The 8,809-nt window shown below is 38.2% G+C and overlaps 1 pseudogene; it reads left to right on the forward strand.

Moving 5' to 3' along the window:
- Window positions 1–4,142: 4,142 nt before the first annotated feature.
- On the forward strand, window positions 4,143–5,489 carry LOC138376023 (ADP-ribosylation factor 4-like; annotated as a pseudogene).
- The last annotated feature ends 3,320 nt before the right edge of the window (window positions 5,490–8,809 follow it).

Raw genomic sequence — 8,809 nt, forward strand, 5'->3', positions numbered from 1 at the left:
ATGATACAGTATTTTAATAGACACCCAGGTAGACTATCCTTAGGTCTATCCATAAATGTTTATATTTTATGAAAGTCTATAGTAACAAATGATATGAGATTCAGCTTATAGCCACAGCTCTTTACAATGTTTTCTAGGTTTTTTTCCTTGCAAATTATTTTGTATGCTTATGCTATAACTCCAGTCAGAGTTGTTCCATAGTCTGAGAAACATCTACACTGGACAAGTACACTATTGCATGTATCAATATTGGGGTTGGGGCTTTCCTTTGGGCAAATAATTTGCAAATTGTAGCTGGAGGGTGTTTACCGAGCAGTTATGCCCTTCTTAATTAGAAACAATGAATGAAAAAAACTGAATATGGGTGTTACCACTGGAATGTGGACCCAGGTAAAGGGCCTAGAAATACAGACTGGGGCTACCTTGAAATGAACTGAAATTATCTGACCAGAAAACCAAGTGGGAAAAGGCCAAGACATTGTTCATGCTGCATTCAGTAGCAGAGGATGGGCTCAGCCCACCTGGACATTCCACCCCAGACCCTGCCATGCCAACCCTGCCATCCTGACACATTCCTGAGGCAAGGGAATAAAAGGGGACCTCCCCCAGCCCCCACCCCTGCACCTGTTTCTGCAAGGACGGCTGGGGAGGCCCAGTTCACACTGCTGCTTCCCACTGATGCTGCACAGAAGAGTCTCTATGGGAAACCAACAGAGATGTCTGCTTCTTTCTGAAAGCTCTAGGGTCTACCACTTCTACCCACAACCAAATATAGACAATTCCCTGTCCCTGGGTGGATCGGCCCCCTGGGCTGTTCCATGGAGCTGTTTAAATGAAGCAAATAACCAAGCTGCTTTCACAAGGTCAAAGAACACACTGGGCTCATGCAGAGACCCAGACAACTCCTAATAAAATCAGCATGGACCAGGACACAGACCTGTTCATTTTAATTCCTGATCAGCTACCAACTGTGAGACCTTAGGCAAATTGCTTAACTTCTCTGAGGCTCCCATTTCTCCATCTGTAAAATGCAGATAATACCAAATGGGAATGTGGTGGGCATACTGAATGAATGCACAAAAGAAAAGTATTATGAAAACACCAAGTACAATTATCAGTCTGGCAATATGTTGATGCTAGCCTTGAACAGTTTGTATTACTTTCTAAAAATAAAAAAGGCTGCTAAGAAAATTTTATGAAAATTCATCTTTCTACTTGTGTAATTTTCATAAAAACTCTGGAAGTGTTAGCATGTAAACAATGCCAGATATTCATTTCCTTTATAAATATCTATAATTGAAATCAGCTTTACAAAACAGAACAAACCCAAGTAAATTATATGCATGTGATTAATTACAAAATTTTTGTCTCATTAACAAAAACTTATGTAAATCTGAATTAGGAATGTTAGGAGCATTCTTGAACTTTTTGATCCATTTCTTCAAGCTTAATTCCAAAAATTCTAAGAACCATACAACTGCTCTCACTCCCAAACTAAATCTAACTGAAGAGAGAGAGCGGGGAACGAGCTGAAACTCAACCCCTGGGGATGCCCAGGCTTAAGAAACTGAGGGAAGAGTGCTCAAAGTCATTGGTCATCAAAGAAATAAAAATTAAAACTACTGCAAGGGCTAAAATTAAAAGAATTGAAAACACCAAATGTTGGTGAGGATGTGAAACAACGAGAACTCTCATACATGGCTGGTGAGAGTGTAAAATGGTACAACAATTTTGGAAAGATTCGTTTCTTATGCAGTTGAACATACACCTACCCTATGACTCAGCACTTATACTTCTAGGTATTTACCCAATAGAAATGAGAATGCATATCCACAAAAAGACTTGTACAGGAATATTTATAGCAGCTGTAGACGAAACAGTCAACTAGAAACAACTCAAATTCAGGGAAATGGGTAAACAAGCTGTGGTATATTTATACCATGGACTACTACTCAGCAATAAAGAAAGGTCTGCTGCTACATAATGGATGAATCTCACAGACATTATGCTGAGCGACAGAAGCCAACTATGAAAGAGCACATATTGTGTGAGTCTATGCATAAGAAGTTCTACAAAAGACCCCGCTGTCTACAATGAAAAGACTTCAGAAAAGTGTTTGGCTTCAGGGAAATTGACTAAGAAGGTAACTTTCTGGGTGATGGAAATGTTTATGCCTTAATAGGAGTGTGTGTTCATTATAAATCCTAGTGTTCTGATTTTATTCAGTGAAATATAATGAAATCCTACAATCCTGTGGGATGACTATAGTTAACAATAATATATTATACAGTTTCAAGTAGCTAGAAGAATATTGAATGCTCCCAATACAAAGAAAGGATAAACGTTTGAGATGATGGATACTAATTATCTGATCTGATCGTTGTACATTCTATGTATTGAAACATCCCTATGTATCCTATGAATATCTACAATTATTTGTCAATTTAAAATGTTTAACATATCAAATTGTACACTTACAATTTATGCATCTTCCTATATATAAATTTTACCTTAAAAGTAACTGGAAAAAAATGTGCCCTCTAGTTAGTAGGGTTGCTTTTCTAAGCATCATGGGTTACTAATTCTGAAACTAGTTTCTGTGCGTCTCAGGCTTGAGCCAATGAGTAAATACATTAATATTGAGGGAAATAGGAGCTGGGTTTCTTACTGTCAGAGAAGTGAGTTTAAATATGAAACAAGGGGAGATTAGAGTGTTCTCTGAAGTTATGGATTGGAATCAGAGGTATCAGTTTGAACTCATGCTTTTTAATACATAGATGAGTATGCAGAGAAATGTTTCCTAGCCCTGTCCACTGAGATCACCTAGAAGCAATGACCTATAGCAGTATGTGACAGTATTTAGAAACCAAGACCTAAAAGCAGATCTTGATTTCTGAATACCTTTCTCCACTAAAATAAATGACATCTCCTTGAAGAAAAGTCTTAGATTCCAGGACTGGGGCATGAAAAACCCAAGATGAGTTTGGAACATCTTCATGCACCAGAAACTAAGGAGATGCGGGGAAAATGAGAAGTGGGGAAAATTCAAAAGGACCCAGGATCAGCTTGAAGGAACTTCCTCTGACCAAATCTGGGACAATTTGAACATCAGTGTGAGCATCAATAATAATACATTATATTTCACTGAATAAAATGAGAATCCATGAAATCAAAGTGTTATAAATACATATTAACACATATACACACAAACACACACACCTTCATACTTAGTAAAGGAGAAGAGAAAGCTCTTCCTTATAGAAAAATGTCAACTAATAAATATAGAAGGAGTGATGGAACTAAAAAATCATCAGTGAATGCTAAAACTAGTTTGACAAGGGTGAAAGTTTGATGAGAAATAGAATATTTACATAGTCTCAAAGTGTTTCCCCATGGATTACATAGTACTTATAAAGGGGAAAACAGTCACATAGTGGAGAAAATTGACAGATACCACCTGTTCCAGTTAGTATGTCTGCATAACAAATTACCCCAATGCTTGGTGCCATTATACAACCATTTATTATGCTCATGGATTCTACAGGTCAGGAGTTTGGACAGGGAACATCAACGATGGCTGCTCTATTCCATGACATCAGGGGCCTTAGTTGAAAAACTCAAAGGCTAAAAGCTGGAATCACCTGGAGTTTCCTTTACTCACACACCTGCAGTTAAAGCTGTCTGTGGCCAAGGGCCACAGTTCTCCCTGAGGCTAGCTTGGGCTTCCCAACAGCATGGTGCCTGCCTGGGCTCACCACTGTACAGTTAGTATTTTCTACTTTCTAATTAATAAATAACTCATAGGGAGATAGTTTGAGATGATGTGAATGTCCCATCTCTTGATCATGCTTTTGTCCACTAATTTTAGCATCCACTGATGATTTTTTACCTACAACAATTATCATTATGGTATTGTTGCAAACTCTTTTTTAAAAGGCCAATTTAATCGCCTAGTAGGTCCTCGTCCCACTAATTCCTGTCCCGGAGATTTATCTGACACACTGGCCAGCGAGACGTCCTTGCTGTCCTCTTTCTTTCTCAGCTCTTTCTCTTTCCTCTCCTTCAGTTTGCCGGGAGCCTGAAGAGAGAAGGCCTGGGGACGCCCCAAACCCCTTCTGCCCATGGCAAGTGCCACTACCACCATGGGCCTCACCATCTCCTCTCTCTTCTCCCGCCTCTTTGGCAAGAAGCAGATGCGCATTTTTGATGGTTGGATTGGATGCTGCTGGCAAGACAACAATTCTGTATAAACTGAAGTTGGGGGAGATAGTTACCACCATTCCTACCATTGGTTTTAATGTGGAAACAGTAGAATATAAGAACATTTGTTTCACAGTATGGGATGTTGGTGGTCAAGATAAAATTAGGCCTCTTTGGAGGCATTACTTCCAGAATACCCGGGGTCTTATTTTTGTGGTAGATAGCAATGATTGTGAAAGAATTCAGGAAGGAGCAGAAGAGCTGCAGAAAATGCTTCAGGAAGATGAATTGAAAGATGCGGTGCTGCTGCTTTTTGCAAACAAACAGGATTTGCCAAATGCCATGGCCATCAGTGAAATGACAGACAAATTAGGTCTTCAGTCTCTTCGTAACAGAACATGGTATGTTCAAGCCACTTGTGCTACACCAGGAACTGGTCTGTATGAGGGACTTGACTGGCTGTCAAATGAGCTTTCAAAACGTTAAATGAAACTGGATATCTAACCAAGGACATGTTTGATAGAATTGGTCTAGGCTTGTTACAACAAAATTAGTTTGCATCTTGGTTATTAAACAGTATCTGGGACTGGTTTGGGCAGAATATTACAGCGTTTAAACTTATTTTGTTGCCCATTATTGTTTACCAAGCATAATGTTGCTATTTAGCAATATGCTTGGTTTTAAAGAAATTCTCCTTGGGAAAAAAAGTGTCCTCTTTTAATTTTACCTCCCTTTAGCCTAAATGCCTGGACATAGCTATGGTGAAACCTTTAAAGAAATCCGTTTTGAATGTTTTTTTGAGCCCACAACAAATAATGTTTTAAAGTTATCCCCTTGCTACTTTACTGATACCTTTATCATTCCTGGGACAGTCTGCTGATTTAAAAATGTAGCATTCCATTTGTATTTATTTCTCTCCCTTGCCAAAAAGATTTTCTAATACTGTTTGTACCAGCCAGGGAAATGCTCCAAAACACTATTCAGCTCTCTTGCACTGAGGAACTTACTTTTTCTCCTATATTGACTCCTGGCCTCCATCAGCCAAACTTACCTTTGTGTAGTTTGGATTTGATAGCTAATTAGTTCTGTCCTGGTTGCAAAGAGTTCATATTGAGATGGTTTTTAATACTCAGCAGATTGTCTTTCTTTATATTGTATCTTTTTTATGTTGCATGTTGCTTTTGGTATCACCCTGACTCTTTGCCCAGTATATGATAGTTCTGCTGATGTTTTATTGTTTATTGGTGAACATATCTTCATTAAGAGTTTTTGGAAAACTCATCAAATTCAATGAATACATTTTCTTCATAACTCATTTGGAATTATTCCTAATAAAATGATAAAATATAAAAAATAAAAAATAAATAAAAGGCCAATTTACTACACAGTCATTTACATTTCTTTCAGAAAGTTCAAACTCCAAACAGAGTCATTCTTGAAAGCATAGAATCCATTAATTTGCTTACAAGTTTGGTCTTTGAAAGGCCCCTTGATTTGCCAACTTACTAATCAGATAGGTTTTTCAAAAAGATATTTCATTATACTTTTAATTGCATGTCTATGATTACAGACTGAGCTCAAGCATCTTTTCATGTTTGAATCAGTTGTATTTCATTTGTTTAACATATTAAGAAATAAAGAAATATATTAAGGAAAATAGCCCTTTGCAGTTATACAAGTTGCAAGGATCTTTACCAGTTTTATGTTTACCTTTTTTCTTTTATTTTTTCCTTTTATCTTTTTTATTTTTTAGAGACAAGGTCTCACTCTGTAGCCAGGCTGCTGTGCAGTGGTGCTATCATAGGTCACTGTAACTTCGAACTCTGGGCATAGGGATCCTCCTGCCTCAGTGTCCCCAGTAGCTGGGACTATAGGCATGCACCACCACAACCAACTAATATTTTTTTTTGTAAAGACAGGTTCTCACTATGTTGCCCAGGCTGGTCTTGAACTTTTGGCCTCATGCAATCCTCTTGTCTCAGCCTCCCAAAGTGCCAAGATCACAGGTGTGAGCCACCGGGCCTGGTCCTTTTTTCTTTTAATTTTGAGTGAGTATTCTTTTTAAAATGCACAATTTTTTGGTTATTTATGTATGGAAAACAGTGTGGAGATTCCTCAAAGAACTAAAAGCAGACCTACTATTTGATCTAGCAATCCCACTATTGGGTATCGACCCAAAGGAAAAGAAGACTTTTCATCAAAAGACACCTGCACTTGAATGTTTATTGCAGCCCAGTTCACAATCGCAAAGATGTGGAATCAACCCAACTGCCCATCAATTCACAAGTGGATTAATAAAATATGGTGTATGTATACCATGGAGTACTACCCAGCCATAAAAAAGATGAATTAATACCTTTTGCAACAATCTGGATGGAACTAGAAACTATTCCCCTAAGTGAAGTATCTCAAGAATAGAAAAATAAACACCACATGTACTCACTATTGAATTGGAACTAACCAATTTAATGAGCACATTTGTGCATAGAGAGAAGTAAAACTCAGTGGAAATCAACCAGAGGGATGGCAGAGGGGGAGGGGGCAAAAACCTACCTAATGGGTACAATGAACACTATTTGTGAGTGTATGTGTCATGGCTTCTTAGAAGAGACTTCCCCATTCTGTTAGTTAAATCTCTCATTTTTTATACTACTTTTATGATTTCATTTTTTCATGTTTATATTTGATCCATCTAAAAGTTATTGTAGTGTAAGGAGTTAGACATCCAACTTCTTTTTCATATGATGATCCACCTGTCTCAACACCATTAAATGAATAGTCCACATTTTCCCTACAGATAAATCTTTTATCATATACTAAATTCTCGTATGTATTTGGTTTGACTTCTAGTCTGTGTTATTGATCTAATCATGTTGTACCATGGTACCTTTGTACCATGTTGTTTTAATTATTATAGATTTATAAGATGTTTCAATATCTGGTAGGACTAGTCCCTCCTCATTACTCATTTTTTTCCTTCACAATTTTTCTCTCCAAGAATATGCTTTCTTGTTTTCCCATGTGAACTTTAGATTCAGTTTCCATGCTTAAAAACTTCTGGATTCCCTTAGAAAGACTTGATGTCTTTATGATATAGAGTCTTCCCAAGTGTGGAAGCTCAAACATACATCTTTCCATTGTTCAAGGCTTCTTTTGTGTTCTCCTTCTTTTCTGTATCTTAAAATAGCGTTTTTAACATGTTCTTCTTTTTTAACATGAGCTGACCACTGTCTAGTCTTGACCTGTCTCATAAGAGCCAGCTCCTGTTTGTTGCTGTTTCTGAACATGTTTTCTCAATAATGCAACATGGATATGGAGTTTTAGGATCAGTATAGTAGCGTTTCATATAGAGTAGTAACATGCTTTTGTTCCTGGGCTTTTTCTTATCTGGTATCCTGGACGTGCTCAAGATTAAAGCAGGAAAATGACACTTCTGGTGATGCTGAGAAACTTCATACTATTCCTCAGGGTGCCAAGGCTATCAGCTAGCACAAATTTATTTGGGGGTATTTTTTATCTGTTTCATTACTTTTGCAAATAATTCTTTTCTCTCATCATATCTTCTACAGGTATTGCTGTTTATATATAGTTAAATGGGTTCATTCATTCTCTAAACTTATGTCATTTAATGGGTAGAACAGGATTTTATTTCTTTCCTATGTCAATTACCCACCCAAAATGGCAGGAAATGAATCTGAGGCTTCATACATACCAAAAGCAACTTCAGGCAGTGCTCTTTTTTTTGCTTGGTAGAAGGAAAGAGAACATTCAGCAAACTGTCTTTTGGATTGTGTATATAACTACTCAATAAGTAAATTTTTAAAAAAATAGCTTCAGCTTGTATTAACTTTATCAGCCCCAGTTAATACAAGCAAGGAGACAGTGAGAAAGAAGGAAAAACTTTGGGTGATATATGGAAGATGTCAAAGTGCTGGTCAAAGGTCATAACCACACATCCACCTGGAGTGCCGGCTGGGCAGTCATCACGCTGCGTTTTTTTTTTTTTTTTTTTTTTTTTTTTTAAGTGTTTTTTACAGCTGACTACGCGTAGCTCCCACAGCTTTTCACAGTCGAGTTCAGAGGTTGCAAACTCATACACCTAAAGGAGCCAGGCAGGTGACATAAATGAGTGAAGCTGACCTGGGGGGTGGTGTGTAATAGAATAGGGAAAGATGGGGACTGGGAAAAGCTAGATACCTTCACGCCTCTGAGCACCAGCCACTCCCTTCCACGTGGTAACTAAAATTCACATTACTGTATCCTCCAATTTTTTAAAAGCTAGAAATCTAGATTTAATACATGAAAATTCCCAGTTTTTAAATCCTGGCTCAAATTTTTAAAAACAAAAACCACTGTGCAGGGCAGATGTCACCCAGGCCCTCAGGTCAAGCAGCGTGAGGCCCTCCCTGCTCTACCCTACCCCTAGGTGCCTCCGTGTGGCGAGGCAGACCCCACAGCAGTGAGAAGCGTGTGCTGTGCTGTAGCACCCAGGGCAGGCCAAGCAGGGTCCAGCCTAGGCCAGCCCTGGACTCTAGACTGAGCATTACCACCGCAGTTTGATGGGTTGAATAATAGCCCCTTTGCCTCAGAGACAGAAGTGGAAAATTAA

This window comes from Eulemur rufifrons, chromosome 2, assembly GCF_041146395.1.
Source record: "Eulemur rufifrons isolate Redbay chromosome 2, OSU_ERuf_1, whole genome shotgun sequence".
Classification (NCBI taxonomy): domain Eukaryota; kingdom Metazoa; phylum Chordata; class Mammalia; order Primates; family Lemuridae; genus Eulemur; species Eulemur rufifrons.